This window comes from Neovison vison, chromosome 2 (genome assembly GCF_020171115.1).
Source record: "Neovison vison isolate M4711 chromosome 2, ASM_NN_V1, whole genome shotgun sequence".
Lineage (NCBI taxonomy): Eukaryota > Metazoa > Chordata > Mammalia > Carnivora > Mustelidae > Neogale > Neogale vison.
In genome coordinates, this window is record NC_058092.1 from 23,203,198 (window position 1) to 23,226,477 (window position 23,280).

At 59.5% G+C, this 23,280-nt stretch overlaps 1 protein-coding gene across 1 annotated transcript in view; it reads right to left on the minus strand.

Moving 5' to 3' along the window:
* The window catches only part of SDC3 (syndecan 3), a 38,513-nt gene extending 22,058 nt beyond the window's left edge, over positions 1-16,455 (minus strand). The window contains exon 1 of the mRNA XM_044237629.1: positions 16,439-16,455. The gene's annotated coding sequence lies outside the window, so the exon portion shown is untranslated. The remainder of the gene's footprint in view (positions 1-16,438) is intronic.
* Positions 16,456-23,280: the final 6,825 nt, after the last annotated feature.

Here is a 23,280-nt window from a genome sequence, read left to right on the forward strand (position 1 = left end):
CCAGAGCGCCCGGCAGCTCCTCTGAAGGTTACACGGACAGTCACGTGTGAGCCAGGAACCCTACCCCCAGGGTGCGCACCCGAGGGAAGGGAAAACGCACGAACACATACGTTTAAAAAAAAAAAAAAAAAAAAGTCGCCTTCTTCGTGACGGGCACAAAGTGGAACTGAGCCAGGCGTCCATCCGCTGACAGATAAGTGAAAGATGGCAAGTCCACACCACGGAATTCCAAGCCACAAAGAAAGCAGTGAGGTCCCCCGCACCCGCTGCCACGTGGATGAAGCTGGGAAACGTCACACGGAGCGAAAGAAGTCGGACGCAGAAGACCACACTGCGTGAGAGGCTGCCCCCACGGGCCGTGCCAGGCAGGTCCACAGGGACAGAAAGGACAAGAGACCGCTTAGGGCTGGGGGACTGGGGAGAGAAGGGAGGGACTGCTGAAAAGGTACGGGCTTGCTTTCGGGGGCGAGAAAAATGTGTAAAAATTGGGGATGGGCGCACAACTCTGTGAATGTACTAACATCCCCTGAACTAGATGCTTTAGATGGTACACTGGATGGTATGTGAGTCAGATCTCAATAAAGCTGCTGTTTGAGGGGATAACAAAAGGATGAGTGTGAGATTGAGGCTCAGAGAGGGTAAGGAACTTGTTCAGGGTCACACAGCAGAGCCCAAACTCAAACACTCAGATGGAAGAGGAGGTAAGCTTTCCCCCTGCTCACCAACTTTCCCATCTGCATATCTCCCCAACCACAACCCAGGTAAAGCTTCCCCAGGCATTCCCCATCCGCCTCCCACCCCCGCCACCCAGAAGGGCAAACACGGACTCTGCAGACCACAAGTGGGAGAGGCCCAGCACTGTGACTGCCTCCTCTGTGCTTGTCAAAGGCCACTTTGTTGGGTGGGACCCCTAGGAGGGGGCAGGCCTGGCCCAGAGTGACCCCAAGAGAAGGTGAGACAGCTCCAAACTCAGGCTGAGCACCCTCTCCACCCCTCTATGCCAGCACCGCACCCCCCTAGTCCTCAGAGGTTCCGCGGTACCCTCTGTCCACGCAGCTGGCCCCTGGTTGCCCTCAGGGAGAGGCATGAGTATGTGGCCTTGCCAGGAAAGGGGGCAGGAGTTGGGGCAGGGCCCAGTGGTAAAGCCTGTCTGAAGCTAAGAAAGCATGACTGTCCCCTGCCCCCTAAAGCAGCCTTGAAGACAGACATGACTCTGGGGCCCGCCCCTCCCCCCATGCCACACTCCACAAGCTCCAAGGCACCAGCCCCCAGCTGGCGGCTGCCCACCCCCCACCCTCTGGTTCCCACCTTCGACTGGGCACACAGCGGCCTATCTATCCCACGGGCTAGCTGTGTCTGATGGGTGCTCTGTACCTCCTGCACACCCCTATGACGTGGAACTCAGGTACGAAGCTCCCACCCACCTAGTCCCTGGTTCCAGCCTCCTGCCTTGGCACCTGCTCTGTCCCCAGCTCTGGTCCCCCATCCAAGCACCGTGAGGGAAAAGGTGACCTCATAGAGCCTCATGGCACAGACCGTGGAGCCACAAAGGGTCCCGGGGAAGGGAGGCTGAAAGTCCCAGGAGGAAGTGGAAGGTGCCGGAGAAAACCACAGTGCCCCACCTCCCCTCCCCTGACATGATCTACCCAGCCTCCTGTGGGTCCAGCACAACGTCCTGTCCAGCCGTCTGCTGCCCAAAGGCAGAGCCTCTCCACTGAGCTCAGATGGAGTGTGATGCCCACTAGGGATATAAGGACCCCGAGTGTCCTGGTCCCCACGGGCCCTGCAGCCCGATGTGGCAGCCCCTCCTCTCCTCACCCGTCACTTGACCATGGCTTCCCTGACCAGTGCTCCTTTGGGTCTCACCTGTCCCCTCATCCAGCCCTCTGCAGGCTGGTCATGCTCCAGCCCTGGGCTCCTACCATCTGAGCCGCAGTCCCACACGCCTGCTCCCCCGCAGGGTTCTCCCCAGGGCCAGCCCCGCCCCAGAACAGAGAGGGGCCCCACAGAGGGTTGGATGAGGCCCACCGGTCCGGCCCAGGGCCTGGAGCAGACAGCCCCTGCAGGAGAAGGGCGGGCTGCGGAAGTGGGGCGCAAAGCTAGGACAGCTCGGAAGAGCTGATACCAGGGCACCGTCCTATTCCTCAAACTCCAGGACGAGGACAGCAGTCACAAATGTCCCCTCCGTGGTCACAGAGGCCTCTCGTGACCACTGGCCCCGGGCTGGCCAGTCCTGGTTACAAGCTCTGGGCGCTATAATGTGAGGCTTTCCGGGCTAAGAAAGCACAGTCCTCGCAACTGCCCAGCGGTGAGGCGACCAGCGCCCAACTTCACGGAAGGGGCACAGTGAGCAGCCCGAGGTCACCCCGTAGACCAGCAGAGGTCATGGTCAGAGCCCAAGTGGGGCCAGCGCACCGTCTATCTCAGCCACCCCCCGACACATTCATCCAAACGTCAGCCAGGCAGGAGGGGTGAAGGGGGCACCCGGCCCGCACAATCTTGGGGCCCCTCCCTCCCACCGTGTGCCAGGGACAGTCACCTCTGGGCCGTGGTCCACATTGCCCCCGACCAGGAGCACCTTCACCACACCACATGACCTAACGGCACTTCTCAGCACCAATGCTGTCACCCCCCACTTAGCAGCCTTGACCACTCCCCTTCCCCCAGAAATGCCAGTGGTACCCTGTTTTTGTGACAGCCAAAAATGTCCTGGCACCCTTCCCAACGCCCAGGCAGGGACACCTTCAAGGCCCAACTCAGGCCTCCCTTGGTCCTGGAAGCTTCCCCCTCCCACCTGTCCCAGTGGCCCCACCACCCCGGCTCAGGGCCCCAGATTCAGCATGTCCTGCTGGGCCACATCTTACCATGCAGTTCAGAGACGTTGTGGCCAAAAACAGGGTTCCCAGACATGAGAATCCCCGGGACACCTTGGGTAGAAGATTCCGACACAGGGTCAGCAGCAGTTAAGTGGTTAAAGGAAGGGACCGCCTCCCCGGGCTTCCCTGACCCCAGCTGTCACCTTCCTCAGGGGACACACAGCCTTGCCCATCTGCCCCCTCCCCAGGATGTCTGTTCCCAGGGTTCTGTGAAGGTCATATAACAGAACCTCCGAAGGAACCCGAGGTTTGAGTTTGCAGTGTCCCTGGAGGTCAGGCAGAAGACAAAGCTCTGTGTCCCTCTGCCCCGGCCCCCGCCCTTACCCTAATCACTGCTAAGGAGGCCAGATGACCAGCTGCCCCTCTGGCCTGGGCTCCCCAGACTCTGGGATTAAGAGCTGGGATTAAGGACGGACATGGTCCTGGTAGCTCAGAGGCCCGGCAGCGCGCATGTGTGCGCGCGTGTGCATGTGGACACGTGGGCATGCCAGTGGACACGTGCAATCACATTCGGGGGGGTATTTCCAGGCATGCTGTGGGCACTGTCATGTGTGTGCACCTGCCAGTGGTCTTAGACACCTGTGTGGGTCTGGCTCTGTTTGCATGAGAGCTACATGTGCCTAGGGGGTAGGGTTGTGTGCGAGTCGCTGTCCATGTGTGCCTCTGCGTGTTCAACACATACATGGGTCTTGTCTCCACGTGTGTGTGTGTGCACAAGGCAAGGGAGTGTGCTAGGGTTGGCATTCCCCTTCAAAGACACAGATGGGCCTGCACGCACGCACACTTCGATGTGTGCCTCGACCTCCCCGAGGTAGGGAGGGCATCTCCCAACTCGTCCCACTACTGTCCCCGGAGCTGCTCTGGTCCACGCCATCCAAGGTGCTGGGGGCGAGTTCCCCACAGCTGAGAAGAGGAGAGGGAGCAACCTGGTTGTCCTACGTCACCAAGACTGGCCACACTCGAGCCACTAAAACAAGGGAGTAGGCATGGGGACACCAGGGCCCCACGCATCAGCACAGATCCCCGGGGACACAGTCACACACATGCACATGTACACAAATCCTGCCCCTTGCCTAGACCGAAGCTGAACCAAGGCCTTAGCCCCACAGGGAAAAAGGATTCCCATGGGCTCCGGCATCACCTCACGGATGGTCCCCTCAACACAGACTCTGGATCTGAGACCGTCCCCAGCTGAGACCTCCCAGCCCCCCCGCCTCAGTGAGAACAGGACTCAGTCCAGCCAGGGCTCAGCTCCCAGAGGCCCCCAAGGAGCCCGGGGAGAGCCATTCTGCCTTCACCGCTGGGGGGCCCCGAACAGTCCAGGGCTGTCTTTGGGCCTCGTGTCCCCAGGTGAACGGCAAGGCGGAAGGTGATTTCCTGGAGCCCTCCGCCCTTACAACAGCACTTCTGCAGGGGTGGACGAAGGCATGGGGAGGGGAGGACGGTGGGGAGGAGTCTGGGTCCAGGGGGGTTTAGAGTAAAGAAGAGTCCCTCTGGTTCTGATGCTGACCACCCCCTCGGTGTGCAAGACCCATCCCCCAGGGGACTTCTCAGGTCCCGGCCCCACTGAATGGCAGCCAGGGAGATCCCAACCGGTGAGGGAGGGGTGGAGCAGGGGGCTCTGGGGAAGCAGAGCAGGAGGGAGGAGAGAGGGAGGAGGGTGGGAGGCAGAGGTGGAAGGAGAGGAGCAGGGGGACGATCTCTGGTAACCAAGCCTGAGCCTCCAGAAGCCCACGGTGTATCCATCTTCCAGAATGGTGGAGGCCAGAAGGACCCGGGGTGCCCCCCTCCCCCAGCTAAATGAGGCAGGAAGGCTGTGTCTCTGCTGCCAGCCTCCACACCCCTCAGCCCCAAGTTCAGGGATCCCAGGAGCAGGGGCTGGGGAGAAGAACAAGGTATGCGGCCAGGGGACAGGATGTGTGAAAGTTAACAATGCAGGACTGTCGGGACTTGGGGAAGGAAAGCAGGTAGTCTGCGGGAAGGAGGAACCGGGAGATGATGTAAGGGCTGATAGTGGCTGCTAATGCCACAAAGTCACCAAGGGAGGGCTCCAAGGAGGTGACGGCAGGACCCCGCAGGAGCTGGAGTTAGGGCAGAACGCAACGGAGCTGGGGCTCCGCAGAGAATCCCAACACATGGGAAGAGGGGCTCAGCCAAGAAATCCAGAAGGAGGGAAGAAAGAAGGGGCTGAAGAAGGCTCATGGTGCTTGAGAGCTGGGGAGAGGTCAATACAGGATTCCCAGAGGAGAGGACAGCCGTGCTGGGTTTTGGAGGATGAGTAGACTTCTCTGGAGAAGTGAACAGTCCACAGAGAGAGAACAGCACATGGCTAGACGTGAAGATGAAAGAAATGATGTGATCCTCTGTGCCCAGGGAGCAGCTGGGAGTCACGGGGTGGGGAGCAGCGAGGGTACACAGGGCTGAGGGAGAAGCTGGAGAAGTCCACTGGATGTGCTGACAGGAATCCATCTGGCATCGAGTCTTGGGGGAGGGACGGCTTCCCGGAGAGAAGGGTGGGAGCTGGGCCTGCCATCTGGGCCAAAGAGACACAGGTCAATAGCAGAAACATGGTACAAGGGATGGGGCCCTTTCTGCGGGTCAGGAGACACAGGTCTTAGTCCCAGCACAGCGACTGATTTGCGGGGTTACTCTGGGCCAGCCCTCTACCTCTCTCAGCCTCTGTCTCCCCATGTGCAAAATAAGGCTGAACCACCAGATCCCAGAAGAGCCTTGCTAGGACTAGAAATCAATCCTTTGGCCTCAGTTTCCCCTTGAGGACAATGAACAAGCTGGACAAGAGTGCGTCCAAGGGCCCTTTCAGCTGAAAGCCTCGTTGGCCTTCCGATCTCTCCCCTGCCTAGGATGGCCTCAGCCCACGACCCCACCTAGACAGAAGACAGGCACCAGAGGAAAGACCTGTGCGGGAAGCCAAAAGCCCCCAGACCAGCATCAGGGCCTCTCCCACAGCAGCCATCCAGGTTCAGGCACCGAACAAGACGTGGCAGGCCCTAAACTCACGCTCTCAGGGCCCTACACATCACCGTTCACGATGCATCACCGTTCGTGATGCGGGGCAGTGCCTCTACACCAGAGAGCGTTCTAGACCGCCTGCGTTCCAATCCTAGTAAGTACGCCACTCTGGAAGCCCAGACAAGTTCCTTAACCTCTCTGTGCCTCAGTTTCCTCTTTTGTGAAATCACCATAATGGTATCTCTTTCGTAAGGCTGTTGTAAGGGTTCAGTGAGCTTTTATATGTAAAACGCCTGGCAGAGAACCCTGCACCAGGCAGGCATTCAGAAGGCATAATTCAATATTAATACTACCACGTCTGCCAGCCCCTCGGGGCCATGGGGCTGCATCCACTTCAAGACCAACACTGCCTACAGCAGGAGGGAATCTAAATGCCCTGGTTTGGACTCAAAGCCCACCCGGAAGTCTTCGAAGCCGATGCCCCACAGGCTCCAACTGTTCAGTCCCAGATCCACCCCCTCCCCCCACCTTCCCATACAGGGCCAGGTACCCAGCAGGTGCCCCACTGCATTTAATGTATTAAATGCAAGGAACAATACACTCTTGTGAAAAACAGCAACCCCCTCGGGCAATGGCTCCTGGACCCCACATATGGCTCTCCTCCCTGAGCTGGGAACTGCTGCTTTTAACCACACCCAAATCTGCCATGATCTTTCCTACCTCTAAGCCTTCGTCTACCCTGGTCCCCTATCATTGTGCTGGTACACCCTTCAAGGCCTGGTACAAAGGACACCTCCGCTGTGGAGCCCTCCCTGATACTCCAGAGTCAAAACCAACCCCTCCTTCCTCTGACTCACTACCCTCAGCCCCTCACAGGTGTTGGCTCCCTCCTCTAACTGGGAGCTTCCTAAGGTCAGAGGCCAGGTTAAGCTCCCTAAGGCCTCTGAGTGCTCAGCACAGGCCAGACACAGAGGGGATATCAGTAAATAGCAGATAAAGTAACTGGCAGGTCAGCAGCACTGTAGGGACAAGGACCCGGTTACTGGACTCCCTGCCCAGTGCTCCTCCCCTATCCAGGAGCAGACTCACAGCCCAGCCCCAAGGCTGCCTGGATTTGACAGATCCCATCCCAGAGGCTGGTGTTCAGGGTGATGGGTGAGGAAAGAGGCGCGTCCTACCCTGGCCCAAGAGGAACCACAGACAGGCCACGTGAAGGAAACCAGCTTCCTCTCCTCCCCACCCATCTGCCCCCCACCCAGCTCTCCCTTCCCAAAGGGGTCACCCCGGGCCAAGCCCTGGACTCATGTCTCTCTGATTGTTCCTCAAATGTGAAGACTGGAAGGGTTCCTGGGTCACCCAGTCCAACCTCCCCACTGCACAGATGAGGAAATTAGAGGCTCAGAGGAGAAAGCTGCCCGTGGTTACTTGACAGGTCAGTAGCCAACTCACCTCTGAAACGTAAGGATCTTAGAGAAAACATACCTAACGTAAGAAAAGCCAAAATAACTCTCCAGGAGCAGCTTCCTTTTACCTAGCTGCCAACCAGGTAACTGGCTGCGCCTCCCCCAACACTGGCTTCCCCCCAGCCTAGTGAGCGAGGCCTTACTGGCCCTCTGAGCCACGGAGAAGACCGCAGCTTGCCCAAGTCCACAGCAGACTGGGACTGGAACCCGGCTGGGGCGGGGGAGGTGGGGGCTCCCTCCCTGCTCTTCAGGACCTGCCCCTGAAGCCTTGCACACAGGCCCAGGCCCAACACACACCGACCACCAGCACACATCTCACCGGACAAGGCTCGGCGACAAGACGCAGGACACACACACACGAGACACGCCTGCACACTCACATCCCCCAGCGCAGGGCCCAGCACACAGCAGGGGCTCAAAAATGGCTGCAAAATGAACAAATTCATCAGGCAGAAGACGCCCCCATGTGAGAATGTGGGGTCCCGCCCCCAATATTACCGCTGGTAACATTATCTTCTGCCAGCGGCCTCAGCCTGGGCTCCCTGCTTACCCTCTAGGGCCTCTGAGTCCCCATCTGCAAAGTGGGGTAACAACACCCCCCTCCCAGGGTCACAGTAAGGACTGAGATGCCACAGGAACCACACACCCTGTAGCACAGGAACCACAGGTGAGCACAGGAACCACATATCCTGTAGGTACTGGTCATTGCCACTATCCTATGGTTGTCACCATCTGTGCCTGTCTTCCCAACGCAGGGAGCATCTTTTTTATTTTTAAGATCTTATTTATGTACATGAGAGAGATAAAGAGAAGGAAAAAGAGAAAGAGAGCACAGAGGCAAAGGGAGAAGCAGACTCCCCACTGAGCAGAGAGCCCAACGTGGGGCTGGATCCCAGGACCTGGAAATCACGCCCTGAGCCGAAGGCAGATGCTCAACGCACTGAGCCACCCAGGCGCTCACCCAACACAGGACACATCTGGAGGGCCAGAGCCAAAATTCAGAAGCAGACACCTGAGCTCCACCTCCATGGTCCCAGGCCCCAAGGAGAGGGGCAGCCCCCACTTGGTAGGCTGGTGAAGGGCAGCTGGGAACATGGGCACCTATCCCCGGCCATGGGCTCTGCTGGGATGGCAGCACGTGGGTTCTGCCAAGCATCCTGACAAACAAAACTATCCTTCCCTGCTCCCAGGAGAACGGCCCTGTCTCCTCAGCCCCCTGAATCCCCCATCCGAATTCCCCCAAACCCCAGCCCAAGGACGGGCACCACAAGCCACCTGCAGGCCCACTGGCGATCAGTTTGCCACAATCAGATTTCCCAGATCCCACTGGTGACTGATCCTAAATTATTCCTATTAAAGTCTTGGCTGGGAAGCAGGGCTGGGCGGGGTGGGGCATGGGATGGGGGTGCTGGTGGATGGTGCAAGGGGTAGACTGAGCTCTAGGGGAGCTTGGGCTGACGCTGATCCCAGAGTGAAGCAAGTCCACTGCCCAACCGCGAAGCAGAAGAAAGGCCCTAACTAGCGTGATCCCCCACCCCATCCCTCCCCATCGCCATCCCGTCTGCAGAAACCCTGGCCCCAAGGGCAGCAGTGGGACAGGAAGGACTCCAGAGAGGGCAAAGGGGTAACTGAACACGGGTCTCCACCGGGACCTGACTGGGCGAGCCCTGGTGAGTGGCTTTACAGCTCAGAGCCTTCTCCATGGGCTGAGTGGAATGCCACAGCCTTTGCGAGCAGCCAAGGGCTCGGCGAGCTCATCCCAGACTGAATAACCAGCCCCAACCCTTGGCCAAGGCTCCAGGCCGCCTCTGGGCTTCAGGACCCCCACCTGTGAGATGGCAGCGTCTCCCTTCCAGGCCAGCTCCCACCTCCAGGGTTCTGCTTGGGTCAGCCTTGATCATTCCAACTTGGTTCCCAATCCCAGTCCCAAAAAGCAATTCTGCAGTGAGATGGAGCGAGGGACAGGAAAAGAGCAAAACCAAAGCCGGGAAATGGAAGAAATCGGTATTTGCAGGAGTGCCCACTCCTTTTCAGGCTCGCTATTGTTTCCGGTGGTTCACGCTCAAGCAACTCTCAAGACAGAGGTTCTCTGAGCCCATTTGGAACAAGGGAACGAGGCTCAGAGAGGCTAAGAGAACTTGCCAAGATCACACAGCTAGAAAGTCACAGAACCAGGATTTCGACCCTGGTCCAGTTGGCTCTGGGGCCCCTGGTCCTTCTATGACCTCACGATACACCCTCGGATGTGGAGACCCCAAAACAGATGGCACCAAAGCCCAGCTGGGGGTCCTAGGGTGGAAAGAAGGCAGCCCTTGGCCAGCTGGGTCACAGAGGCAGTAGAACCCTCTCCACCTGGCACAGAAGGCCAAGCACGGGCCTTCCTCGTCCCCCTGCCATCAGCAGCCAGGTAGGGAAAAGGCCAGATGGTTGGTCAGGGGCCACCCCCCACCCCCATCCTGCAGCTGGGCCCTCGGCCACTGCTGCCCAGACTCCCCCTGTAATCACAGCTTCCTGTTTGGCGTTGAGACTCGCCTGGTCAGTGGGGGGAGGGAAGCAGCCACCCCTCTGGCCGGGCCTGCTCTGGAAGGAGGGGGGAGCCGGAAGTAAAGGCCCCCCAGCCTCCCGGAATCTTGGGAGTCTGGGAGCCAAGGCAGGGCCCCCCTCCTCCCTACAAGGAGGTCAGTCAACAAATATTTACCAGGCGCTGGCCTGATGTTCCCACGATGTGGTGGACTGTTAGTGGGGGCAGCAAGACAAGCGTGGTGGTCCAAGACCAGCCTGACCCCGCCCCCTGTGGGGCTGGAGTGGCGCAGGAGCAAGAGGCAGGGCCCTCAGGACAGTTCCTGGCACCCTGCCCTCCCTCCCAGCTCCCCCCACACCCCGCTCCCAGACACAAAATCACAGGCTTCCAAGCAGCTGAGCTGGAGCCCAGGGCCGCCGAGCCTCTGTCCCACCCTGATGTGGTGGCGGGCGCCCCCACAGTCAGACCGCAGGCCCACCCTGCGCAGCCCCCAGGCGCCTCCCAGCCCACGGGCACACGCCGGGGCCCAACAGACTGGCTGTCCCTCAACCCACCTCCAAAGGAGAGAACACGAAGCCCCAGCCCAGGGTCCACGCCCCCAGTCCTGGTTTCCTTCCCTCACCCGCTCACTCCTTCACTCAAACCCTCCAATTCTGGGCCAGGTGCGCAGCTGGCCTTGGAGTTCAGCAAAGACAACAGCCACAAAGCCTGCCCATGGGGGTTCACGGTCTATAAGAGAACCATTCAGGCTGCAGGAGACCCACCAAGTCACTAAGGCCGCAGGGAACCTTGGGGACAAGGGGGACACGTCTCAGGGACAGGGCAGCAGGAATGAAGATTTGGGCTGGGCCCGTGACAAGCAGTCCGAGCGTGTCACCCGTGCGGAGGGTGAGCCCCAACACCAGGGGCATCCCGCGCATGCCCGGGGAATGGCGGGATTTTAGACCCCTCTCCTGTGCCAGGACCAGACCTGAGTCCTGCCCCCCCATCCTGCACCGTCCTCAACGCTCTCCCTTAGCCCAAACTCAGGACCCTCAAAGTCACCCACTGTACAGATGACAAAACCTTGTGAGGTGGGAGAAGAGCAAGGGCCCTGGGGCCAAGTCCTCACTGAGCCCTGCCCCCACCTGCAACTTGTGGCTACTGTCACCCATCCCAAAGGCCAGGGTGAGAGCAGAGGTGAAAAGACAGAGGACACACCCAGCAGAGCCCGGCAAACAGTGGATAAAGTGAGCCTCATGGGGGCGCTGGGTGGCTCAGTGGGTTAAGCCTCTGCCTTCAGCTCAGGTCATGATCTCAGGGTCCTGGGATCGACAGCGGGGAGCCTGCTTCTCCCTCTCTCTCTGCCTGCCTCTCTGCCTGCTTGTGATCTCTCTCCATCAAATAAATAAATAAAATCTTTAAAAAAAAAAAAAAAGTGAGCCTAATGGGGGTGGGGTAAGGAGGCCCCAGGGAGGAGCATCTTGTCCAAGGCCACAGAGCAGGAAGGGGTAAATGCAGGACGAAGCCCAGTTCTCTCAGCCTGGCAGGCCCTGGCTTCACCCAGCTCGGCTACTTTCCAGCCCACTTGACCGTGGGCAAGTCACTGAACCTCTCTGTGCCTTCATTTCCATAAAACGGAGGTTCTCATCATTCCCGCCTCCCAAGATCATCATGAGGATTAAATGAGCCAATACAGAATGAGAGCTTAGTGGGCGGGGCTCTCCGTGAACATTAGTTTGCTGTTCATGTCATTAAGCCCTCCCCAGATCGTGCCCACAGCCCTTGGGGGAGGAGGGGGCGACAAAGACAGATGGAGACTTCACCCCTCCAGTCCCAGCTGCCTCAGTCTGCTCCAAGCCTCCGCAATCCTACTGGGGCCCCTTCTAGAATGACCCAAAGCAGCAGCGAGGCCTGGGTGGGGAAGGGGGTTCCCAGCTCCAGTGGGAGGGTTTGGAGGGACGCCTGTGGCAGGGCCAGGCTTCTGAGGAGCTCTGTCTCCACCTTGCTCTCCACGGGTGCCCCAGCATTTTCCAGAGCCCAAGCCCAGAACTGCCCTACCCCAGTGCTGCCTGGGGCCCCCAGGGACCCCATGTCCCAGTCCATGAGGTGGGAGGAGCCATCTGTTTTCAAAAGGCCACACGGCTTTTTTCTTTCTTTCTTTCTTTTTTTAAATATTTTATTTATTTATCTATTGACAGAGAGAACACAAGTGGGAGGGAGGGGCAGATGGAGAAACAGAACCCCACTGAGCAGGGAGCCCGACTTGGGTTCAATCCCAGGACCCCAGTATCATATCTGGACCCGAAGGCATACCCATAACTGACTGAGCCACCCAGCTGCCCCTAAAATGCTTTTACCTTCAGCAGAGCTCAACCTCACACCAACCCCCAACACAAGGGAAGAAGAAACAAACTGAATTCCCAGATGGCGGCACCATGTCGCTCCCCGTCCCAACTCCGCCATGAGAATTTTGTAACCCTGAGTAGCAGTCCTGAAGTATTCGTCCCCAACCGACAAGTATGAGAGCCTCGGGTCAGGGCAGGCCACAGCTTGCTCTGTGCCAGATGGTGACCACTTTGATGACATATCGCAAAACCTCCTCCTCCAGGAAGCCCTCTCTGACCCCTCCAGGCCCCCTCCTGGAAAAGTCCTGTCTCCCGAAAGCTTGCTACATGCCAGGCTCTGTTCATTCTACCCAAGGAGCTCATGTCCTCATCACAACATCCCTGTGAGTGAGGTTGGCACTGCTTCAGTCCCCATTTCACAGATGGGGAAGCTAAGACAGAGAAATCCCTTACTCAAAGTCACACACCAGGTGTCTATCCCTGAAGGCCCTGCCACCTTGGGGGCTAAGAGACAGCAGGCCTCTGTGACGTCCCTGTGTCAGGGCCTGGCCTCCAATAGCCCCAGGGTCCCCAACTTTTAATTTTTACAGTGAGGACAATCTCACTCTGACAACTCAGCATCCAGAGTCAACCAGTGTAGCTAGAGGACAAGCAGGGAGCTCTAGGGCAGGGGGAACAGTTGGGGTGGGAAGGGAGCAGGAACAGGGGGTGGGGCTTCAACAGAATCCCTTGCTTAATTCCCCCTTCCCTAGCGTCACTGCATCCCCACGCCCCCGCCCCCGCCATCACATTGCCTGCCTGGGCAATGGCAGCCTTAGAACAAGAAACCAGCATTGGCTGAGTGTGGACTCGGCCAACCACGGGGCTGCATGAACCTCTTTCCTTGTCGTTACTCTCTCGGTCTTGCAGAGATGGAAGCAAGGCACAGAGAGGTTAACTAACTTTCACAAGGTCACACGGCCACAGAGCAGTGAATTCCCATCACTGGGGATATTCAAACACAACTAGATGAAGCCTAAAATCCTTTCCAAGCTTCTACATGAACATGTCTCCAAGCTAGAACTTCTAGAATCCCCACACTCCAGGCCTGTCTGGGTGGTGACAGATGTGGCTCTGAAGGCAGCTATCCCTCAAGAGTCCTGGTCACCTGGTCTCTCAGGAGAGAGGACTCCGCAAAGCAGATGCCAGGACACACACACACACACAAGCTCCCTTTAAAGCTGGTGGGCAGAGCAGGGGTCATCTTGTCCCTCTCCTGCCCAGAGCCAGTCACCGCCCATCGATGATGTCCTTAGAGGACCCCACCATGGAGGCCAGGAGCCATCCTGGGTGGGGCCCTTCTGGTCTAATCTCGGTCCCTCCTGCTACAGGCATCTCCTTCTTCCTTCAGGGTGGCACGCCTGGCAGTTAGGCCCCACCCTTTACCCTTCTGGCTCCTGGGCCAGGGGAGGTGACACTCCTCCTGGACAGCCCAACCCTGGGGAAGATGTAAGGTGAGGAGAGGGGCTCCCCCTCCCACCTCATCTGGAGTCCCTCCCAGTCAAGCCCACCACCTTGGCCTCCAGGCCCAGACCCAATGAGGGGGTGTTGCTTTATCTGCTCCTCAGCTGTGGGTCTGAACCACACCCACTCTGCTTCGCCATCGGGATCAGGAACACCCTGTCTCACTGAGGCCCTCCAGAACGGTCTTCCATCAGCCAGGCACTCCCTTCCTTCCTTCCACCACCCTGTGGGGCACGAATTATATTAGCCTTGTTGTAGGAGTGAGGAACAGTGGTTCAGCAAAGGATGGGACTGACCCAGGGTCACACAGCTCAAGATTCCTGCCGGTTCTCCAAATATCAAGCCTTTTGTCCTATGTCCCCTTTTCATTCATCTACACATCAGACATTTACTTCTGTGAATGAGCACACGTATCATCTCATCTCACTTCCGAGGACGGTATTACCAGCCCCATCTTACAGAAGAGAAAGTAGAGGCCCAGAGAGATGCGACAGTGTGCCCGAGGTCACAGCATGAGTCGGGGGGGGGGCGGGTGCCAGGATTTGAACCCAAGGCTGGGTTATTTCCAAGATTTTGATTTCAAAACTGGTCTTTCAAAAGCGTGGCTCAGAAAGTGACCCAGGCGCTAGGATGGGCTGGGTGTCAGTCCCACCCAGGGACCTCTTCTCAACCCCTTTGGGGGAGGACTGGGGATGAAGCTACCAGCCCACCGGGCACTGTACTCGATTTGGCATTCCATGCTCCCTCCACCCTTCATTCAGCCCCCAGGTTGGGAAGGCTGTTGAGGAGCTTGTCTGTCCAAAAAGCAAATTCTCGGTCCATGCCTGTCCTCCTCCCATTTTACATGCCAGCCCACCAAGGCCCATGGAAACATGCAGGGACAGAGTTGGCTCCTGGGGGCTGCCTAAGACCAGGGTCCTTTTCAGCCTGCGGAATGAGGGACAGGTGCAGCTCCTAGAACCAGCCACAGAGACTGGGCCTAGAAACCCCCACCTCATCCCCAGCCCGGGGTCCAGACTTGGCGTCTGTGGGGGAACTCACTTGGGACCTAGGTCCCTCAAGGTGGGGAGCTGGCCCTTCTCTAAACCTCCTCCTGCTCCCCCTAATGGAACAGGGACTGAGCTCAACCCCACAGCTGTGTGGTCATTCAAAGGGACACTGAAGGGGTCACCACGTACACACATACTCCCCTCGCCCTGCACACACTCTGCCCCCCTCGACTGTACGAGCCCCCTGCACAGGGTCACCCATGCAGCCAAGAGCACTTGCACACGTGCACACGTGCACACACACATTCCCATGGGTCCAAGCACACACCCACCGCGGAGATCTCTCCCACACACACACTCACCCCCCCCCCCACAAAGGGCACCCACAGCCCCAGCCCATAGCTGCCCACCCTTCCGCTGGCACACACAATAGGTCACTCCCACAGGGTCCACATCCAGGTAAGGCAAGGCGGCAGGCAGCCATGTGCTGGGCTGTTGCTCATCCCTCATCCTTCACCCCTACACAGCCGACAGGTCCCAACACCCGGCGCGGAGGGGATCAGACACACGGGGTCACCCTCACTCACCCCCTCAGGTCACCTTCACGCAAATCACCCTCCACCCCTCCCCCTCTCCGGGCCCCCACTGTCCTTCTCAAAGCGACCCTCGGAGGAACCAAACGCACACCTCCCCGCCCCGGCAGGGAACCCACCCCAATTCTCTAAAAGTGGCCGCGCTCTGGGCACACCCGCGAAGCCAAAGCCACGTTCGCTCCAGACCCACGACACACCCAACCCGGGCCCCACGCCCGGCGACCCCCCGCCCGCCGTCAGGCCCATCCGGCGCCTCTCGACCCGGGGCCGAGGACCCCTCTGGAAAGGGGCGCGGTACTCCGCGCCGCGCGCTCAGGTTCCCGCCGGGCCGCCCGCAGAGGGAGGGGTCCCCAGAGCCCGGAGAAGCGAGCCCGGGAGGCGGCCGGCGGCGGGGGCGGCCTCCCCCACGGGGTCAGCCCCGGGGACTGGGGGACGAGGGGCTGGGGAGCGCCCGCAGGGGGAGAGGCGCGGGGGCTGGGGGGCGCGCGGAGGTCGGGGGACGGGGGTGCGGGGGCGGGCTGGGCGGAGGGGGTCGGGGGGAGGGGGACCCGCGGGAACCGGCGCGCGTCACTCACCCCCGCGGCGCGCCCGGCCAGCAGCAGCAGCAGCAGCGGCGGCAGGAGCAGCCCGCGGGCCCCGGGCCCGGCCGCGGCCCCGTTCCCGGCTCCTGCCCCGTGGGCGGCCCCGGCGCGGTGCGGTGGCCCCGGCTTCATGGCGGCGGCGGCGGCGGCGGGCGCCTTTGTTCCCGAGGCGCGGCGCGCGGGGCGGCTGCTCGGCGGCGGCGCGGCCCGGAGGTTGGACCGACGCGCTCCCGGCTCGGGGCTCCCGGCTCGGCGGCCCGGCTCCGCCTCGCAGCTCCGCGCCCACAGCAGCCGCGCCCGCAGGAAGCGTGCGCCGCCGCCGCCGCCGCCGCCGCCACAGCCACCGCCGCCGCCGCCGGGCCGCCCCCAGCGCAGGCGGAGCGGGAGGAGGGGCGGGGGGCGGGGCGGGCCGGAGCGCGTCCCCTGCCGCCCCGCCCCCCCACCGGCCCCCTAGTCTCCCCCAGCCTGGACCCTGCGCCCCTCTCCCGGTCCCAACCCCTCCCCTCCCTGCCACCTCGCGCCCCGGCCTTCGCCTACCTCCTAGTCTCCTCCCGCCCGCGCTCTGCGCCACCCTCCCGGCCCCAGATCCTTGCCCCCCCCGCCCGGCTCCCCGACCTCGCCACCCCGCGCCCTGGCCTTCGCCGGCCTCCGCCACAGTGGCTGCTGTGCGACCTGGGACTCGTGGGCTGCCTCGCTGAGCCTCAACCACAAGGATGGGGATCCCGTAGAACGCTGCGCTCCTCCGAGGGCTGGCAGGAGCGCAGGAAGGAAAGGATCCCGCGTGGGAATGCAGGAGGACGGGCCTGGCTCACTGAGGGCCTGAGTAGATGGGTGGCATTTTTGTGATCACTAGCAGCTTCCCCGTAAGGGTACCGTTCCTGTGGCTTTTCCGGGTCCCAGGCCAGTGGACACAGTGGGTCAGAGTCACCCAGGTCCAGGGGCTTCGGTACCTTCAGGACACCTCTGACCAAGCCTGGACCTCTCCAGGCCTCCGTGTCCCCTGCACACCTGAGGGTTGTAGGCTTCTGCCCCTGTTACCGGATCAGCAGGGGGAAAGTGGGGCAGCCCTGCCTCCGCTGCACCCCCACCCGCTGTGGGGGGCCAGCTCGCTGACACCTCCAGTGGGGTGGTGTGAGAAGGGGTGTGCAGGTGTCTTGCCTGGTCTATCTCTACTGCCCCCCCCAACATTCTGTGCACTTTACTTTTTATTCAAGCCCCCATCCCGAAGCACAGGACCTCCAGGAGCGGGGCGGTGGGGGGAGGCGGATCTGCGCCACCTGGCTCATCCCTGGGACCCTGGCCCATAGTGGGAGCTCAGAATCAATCTGTTATGTCAATGAATGTGTTTCCCATTCACCTGAGCTCACCTGGCCCCAGATGTTGGGTGGGGGATGGGGGGGCAAAGTGAATATTTATTAAGCCCCAACCCCAGGCAGGCATGGCCCCACTCCTTACCTGAGTTGTCTCATTTCACTGTCAACAGCCCCCATGAAGAAGGTGCTGTCAGTACCTAGATGGGAAATTGAAACCCAGGGAAGGGAGGTCTTTTGCTAATGATGGCAGGCTGGAAGTCTGCTCCTATGTCTGGCACCCTGTTCTGGGCCTGTTATCAGGAAATAGGAACCAAATCGAGCTGAAACTGGGACAGTTCCCCCAAGGAAAAAGGGAACCGAAACCAGGACAAATGAAACCAACAGGGAAAGGGCTGGGTTTGGGCCCAGGGAAAAAGATCCTGGGGTGCCAACCATGATTTGGGGTGTCGGGGGGACTGTCACTTGTCCTTCAGGGCCCTGATGAAGAGGTCCCAAGGACAAATGTCAGCTCGGCATAAGGCTGAACTGAACCTAGTTCCTAAAGGGTGCAGAAGACCCGGCTAGCTGCCCCGTGGCACAGATCCTGGAGTGGAAGGGAGGGAAACTTTCCAACTCTGAGATGCAAAAATCCCTAGGAATTCTTGTCCCAGTCTCTAGGAATCATATTCCCCAAGTCTTGGAATTCTGGCCTACGGGTGCCTTGGAGAGACGAGTCCAAGAGGGCCGATGAGGCCAGGGAAAGGAGGAGGGGTTCCAGCTAAGACAGTACAGGTTGGAGGTGAAGCACGCTGGCTCTGGGTCAGGCAGATTCCTGTTCTGCCAGTTACTAACATATGTGACACTGGAGGCTTCACCTTCCCAAGCCTCAGCTTCCCAGCTGGAAGATGGAGATAGTGACCACGCAGGGTCCATGCACTCACACATTCATTCTCCTGATATAAGATGAGTGCCTCTGTGTGTCAGGCGCAGTGCCAGGCGCCAGGTCGTGACAACACGACCCCTCCCCTGCCCTACTCTGGATTCCGTAAAGGAGGGTGCAGTGGGCTCTATAAAATAAGGCACCTGTTAGAGCGGCAGTCATCTTCCAGAAGGGCTGCACCAGCCAGGGACCAGACCGGTTTTGAGGGCTTCCAAAGGGTAGAGTTAGGGTCAGCAAGGCTAGGGCGAGGGTATGAGAAGCTGGTTTGGTGTAAGGGGGTGTGGGGGGCTCCGAACACCTGGAGCTGGCCACAGATAGCTACTAGGAGCGGTAGTGGAGACTCTGTCTTGGGAGGTATGCAAGGCTCTGAGAAGGAGTTGTCAGGGAGGCCATCAGGACACCATGCACAAGGTGGGCAGTGAGCATGGCTCATCTTCAGAGGTTCCTGGGGGTTCTGAGACTTCTAGAAGCAGCAGCCCCTCCTCCCTGACCTCCTAAGGAGGTGGGGAGATGGAGGATCTCTCAGCTGGGCAGGCGGGGAGCGCCACCTGCCGCTCCTCAAAGACACTGGTCACCAGCAGGAGTGAGCACAGGTCTGGACCCCTGAGCATCTCATCCCGCTCCTTCTCCCCCCACCCCACCGGTGCTCTTCTCGGGGTTCACAGATGCACACCTTCATGGGCCCTCCCACACCCAGGGTTCCATCCAGTCATCTTCCCCCTGCCTACCTGTGCATTCCAGCTCGCCCCAGCCCCTCGGGGTCTCCCTTCCCCCGCCATGGTGACACACCCAGGCATCAGGTCCACCCCCTGCTCCCAGGACCCTCTGGGGAGCCTCGCTGACTGCCTTGGGCAGGGCCGTTCAAGCTCCATCTTTGCACTCCCCACCTGACTTTACTGGCTCCCCCGAAAGCAGGAACACCTTGGGATTCCCAGTGGATCACAATCGCAGAGCTCCAGCGGAGCTCAGCATGCCCCCGGCACTGCTGAGAAGTGTGCAGAGAGAAGCTAGGAGACAAGCCCAAAGTCACACAGCTGGTAAATGAGAGCTGAGATCCTGACCCGAGCTCTCGGCCTGGACCCTGGGCTCCAAAAAGACAGCAAAGGGGACAGGCGAGCCTTAGCCAAAAGCTTTGAGCTCTGTGCCCGAGTAACCCTGTTGCCAGTTCCAGCTCCAGGCCTGGCATACAGTTGGTGCTCAGTAATTGTTGGCTGACGTTGCCTGCCCCCCAGACATTTGGCTCCACAGGCTGGCTTTTTGTCACCCAGCACTGCCCTTTAAGATGAGAACCAAGATCCACGGAGGGCTCATTGCTCGCCAGGCACAGTTCTGAGCACCAGCCGGCAACGGTCTCACAGACTTGTCCCCATGGTCCTGTGACATGCAGACAGCAAACACACTTGCCTCCGGGGGTGGCTACCACGAGGACCAAAGAGCCAATACTTGGGAGCTCCTCCAACAAAGCCTGGCCCCCGGGGAGCATGACACATATATTTGCTGTTCCCGTTGGCCCCATTTTACACTCAGGGAGACGGGCTCTGAGAAGCTGGTGACAGGCCAGCTGAGGGACTGGGCACAAACTCCTGTCTGGCCAGGTCTGCCTCAGGCACCAGGCCACCTGGTGAGGGGGGGAGGGCAGGGACAAAGATTGGGGTGGCTCCCAGCTGTATGGGTCCGAAGCTTACACAATTTGAGGGGACCATGAATACGAAATTAGGAACAAGGCTTTGGAAGGGGGCCATGCAGGCAAAGGGTCCTGAAGCTTCAGTTTCCTTAAGTTTACAACAACTTTGCCCCTACGTTTTTGTGAGTGAGCAGGGCACTAAGCAAGGAAGTGTTAACACCACTCTGAGGGGTTGATTGCCACAGAAGCAATCTAGGAAGGCTTCACAGTGGTGGTGGTGGCAGCATCTCCCCCGATCCATGGCAGACAGGTCACACTGAGGCTGAGCCCAGCCCAGGAGATGGCTTCTGAGGGCCTTGAGCTCCAGCTCCAGCTGTGTGTGGATGAGGCCAGGAACATTCCAGGGGCTTGTTCACCTAGAAATAAGAGCAGAGCATGGGGGTGGGGGGGGGGCTCGTGTTGCTCTCCCTACTGCACCCCCTTCATCTGCCCATGCTATGAGTGAGAAAACTGAAGCCCATAAAGAAGAAGTGACTGGCCTGTGGTCACAGAGTCAGTCTAAGGCAGAATCCCAGGCTACTTCCTTCCCTGCCCTGGGGGCTTTCTCTCACCCACTCTTTCCTCCTATTTGCAAAAACTCATGACATAAAACCTACAGCACAACCAAGGCCCTCATTCAAGCCCTTCCTTCCATGGGGCGCCCCAGTCCTACCAGGCCAAGATCACAGGGCTAGGAAATGGAGGGGGGTCTGGGACAGGCCCAGAGGTGGTCTTTCCCAGCAAGGGGGAGGGGGGGACGAGGGGGGCTGCAGGGATGTGGAGGAAGGGGAGGGAGAGAGCAGAAGGGGTGGGAAGGGAGGAGGGCACTGCCATTCCAGAAGCCATCCCACTTGCCCACCCCCGTTCCTGGGAATAAATTGCACATTTGGAGTCATTTTCCTGGAAGAAGAAAAAAAAAAGCCTCTCTAAAAATATTTTTCCTTTCTCACCTCATCCTGGGGCTGGAGCTGCCCAGCTGGGTGACAGCCAAGAAAAGGGGGTGCAGCCAAGGAAAGAGGGTGCAGGAGAGTGACCTGGAGCAGGAGGGGGGCATGAGAAAGAGGACTGAGTGCGTCAAGGAGACCCTCTCCCCCCCACCCCGCCGAGCCCTGGGATCTGAGCAAACACTGCGCTCATTGAGGTAGTCGGGCTGTCTTGTGGTTCTTGGTGTTTTGAGGTCCGTAGAACCCCCTTCCATACCTCAGCCTGCAGTTCTGGAGCCCCTGCTCCGGACCAGGGGGGCACAGACTGGGAACTGAGGGAGCTGGCCTCCCAGGGCGGGCGTGGGCAATGTACGAGTAATGCATTCACGTGGAACAGGTCCCTGCTCAGTCCCTCACCGCCTGTTTGAGGGGGGTGGGTGGCTGGCCCTGGGCCTCAGGCTCCTCACCCATACAAGGATCAGGTCCTGGCGGGAGGGGTGGGGGCGGGGGGCAACTTCATTCCCAGCACCTGCAAGGGGCCCTGGGACAGGCCTGGCAGAGGGCAGGAGCAGGAGTCAAATCCCAGGTCTGCCACCTCCTGCCCGGGTGACATCGGGGACCACGTTCCTGCCATGGAAGTTAGAGTGAGTGACTGTCCTGCTCCAGGATTTGAGGGAGGCAAGCAGGGACCGGGGACCCTCCGCTGGGACTGAGGACCGAGGCCGAGCCGCCTCTGGAACAACACAGCTGTGGCCTCCTGAGAATCCCTGGCCCAGCCCCACCCCAGAGACCCCCATCCACCTGGCCTCTGTGAAGCTCCGTGGAAGTTTCCTGGAGTCCTGGGGAGGGAGCAGGGGCGGGAGCTGGCTCGCAGGGGCCAGCACAGACTGCAGCAGCCTGTGGCTCCTGGGAGAAATGAGAAACAGGCCGGTGCTCTGATTTGCCAGGGACCCTCCTGAGCTACACCAGCCTTGGGTGTGGGGGAGTGGGGGGACTGCTACCTACTGCCCTGTGACAAATTATCACGAACACAGCTGATGCACGAACACACTGATCGGCTCCCCCTGTCTCTCCGGTCTCTCCGTGCATCAAGCTTCCGGAGCAGCTGCCCTGGGCTCTCTCATGAGCCTGCAGTCCTGGAAGGCTGCGTGGGGCAGGAGGCTCTGCCTGCAAGGTGGCAGGTGTGAGTCCCCGGCCCCTCCCCACAGGGACCTCGCGGTAGAGTGTCCCAGACAGGGAGCAAGCAATCCGGGAGAGAGCACGTTGGCTGTGTGACCTGGTCTGGGAGTCGCACCCCACTTCTCCACAATGTCCCGTCGTGTCCCTGTGGCCCTATTCATCTGGGGTGACCCCAGGAGCAGGGCCCCGTCACATGTGGGCTGTGGAGCAGGGATAACTCAGTGCTTCTGGCTTCGTGCTTGAAAGCGTCCCAGTTGGAAAACTAAATTGAACAGTGACTCTGGTGAAGATTCCAAGGGCCCCAACATGGCAGGGAAAATTGGACCCGATGATAATTGACAACAACTCCTATTTATGGCTTACTATAGGCCTAGCCCTGTGCCAAGTATCTAAAGGGAGGAACAAGACCCACAGAGGTCGCACAGGACCTGTGGAGCTGGGGTCATAAAAAGGCTTAGAAGGGGAAAAACAAAAACAAAAACAAAAAAAAAGGCTTAGAGGTTTTAGTTGTTGAAGTTTGGAGCAGAAACCAGGGATGTGGCCCCATAAAGTGGCGCCAGGGCCTCTGGTCATATTAACAGAGACTTGGGCCTGTCCCCATCAGCCCCGCCCACCTGACGTCATGCCATCCCCGTGAAGGAGGCAGTGCTGGGTGACCAGGCCAGTGACAGTTGGCTCAGAGAGGTCAGTGATGTGGCAGAGAGGAGACCCAGTGAGTCAAAGGCAACACTGGGGCCTTTGAGCCAAATTCACACAACCATAGATGGAGCCACCTCTAACCAGAGTGAGGGACTAGCCCTGTGCCCAGGTGAGGGACTAGCCCTGTGCCCAGGAGAAGCTGGGCACAGAGGGGGAAAAGAGGGGAAGCTTGATTTTAGGGCAGATGCCAGTCTGGGTGAGACTCCATTCCTGAGCACCTCAAGTCAGGGACCCCCTCCCCCCTCCTCCGCTCCGGGGCCCCCCCTCCCAAGCCTTCACCTTGGAGCCTGGAACCCTCTGGCCTCTATAAGACTTTCTTTAGGCAGCAGCACCCTCGTGTGGCTAAAGCTGGGAACTACATGAAGTCCCATTCCTGACCCAAAGGCCCCCTCGCCAGCGCCTCAAGCTTCTGAAACTGACTCAGAGCCAAGGGAAAGACAGAAGACAGCTATTCCTGGGGCTAACGGAAGGTGATAAGAGCAAGATGGCATGGATAGAGCCCTGGACTTGGGGTCAGGAAACTTCAGACCAAATCCTTACCTGGTTATTGATTCATTCATTTTTATGGGGGGGATCTCAAACTCCTCATCTGTGTAATGGGCTGATAACGTCCATTCACCCTTACCCCTAAGGCTTTCATGAGCATCAAAAAATTACCAATAGGGATTCACTCTGTCAACTGTAAAGCACTGTGACCAGAGAAGGCCATTATATAAACGTGTTGAAGGGATTCTGGAAGAGAAACTCGAGAACGCAGCCCT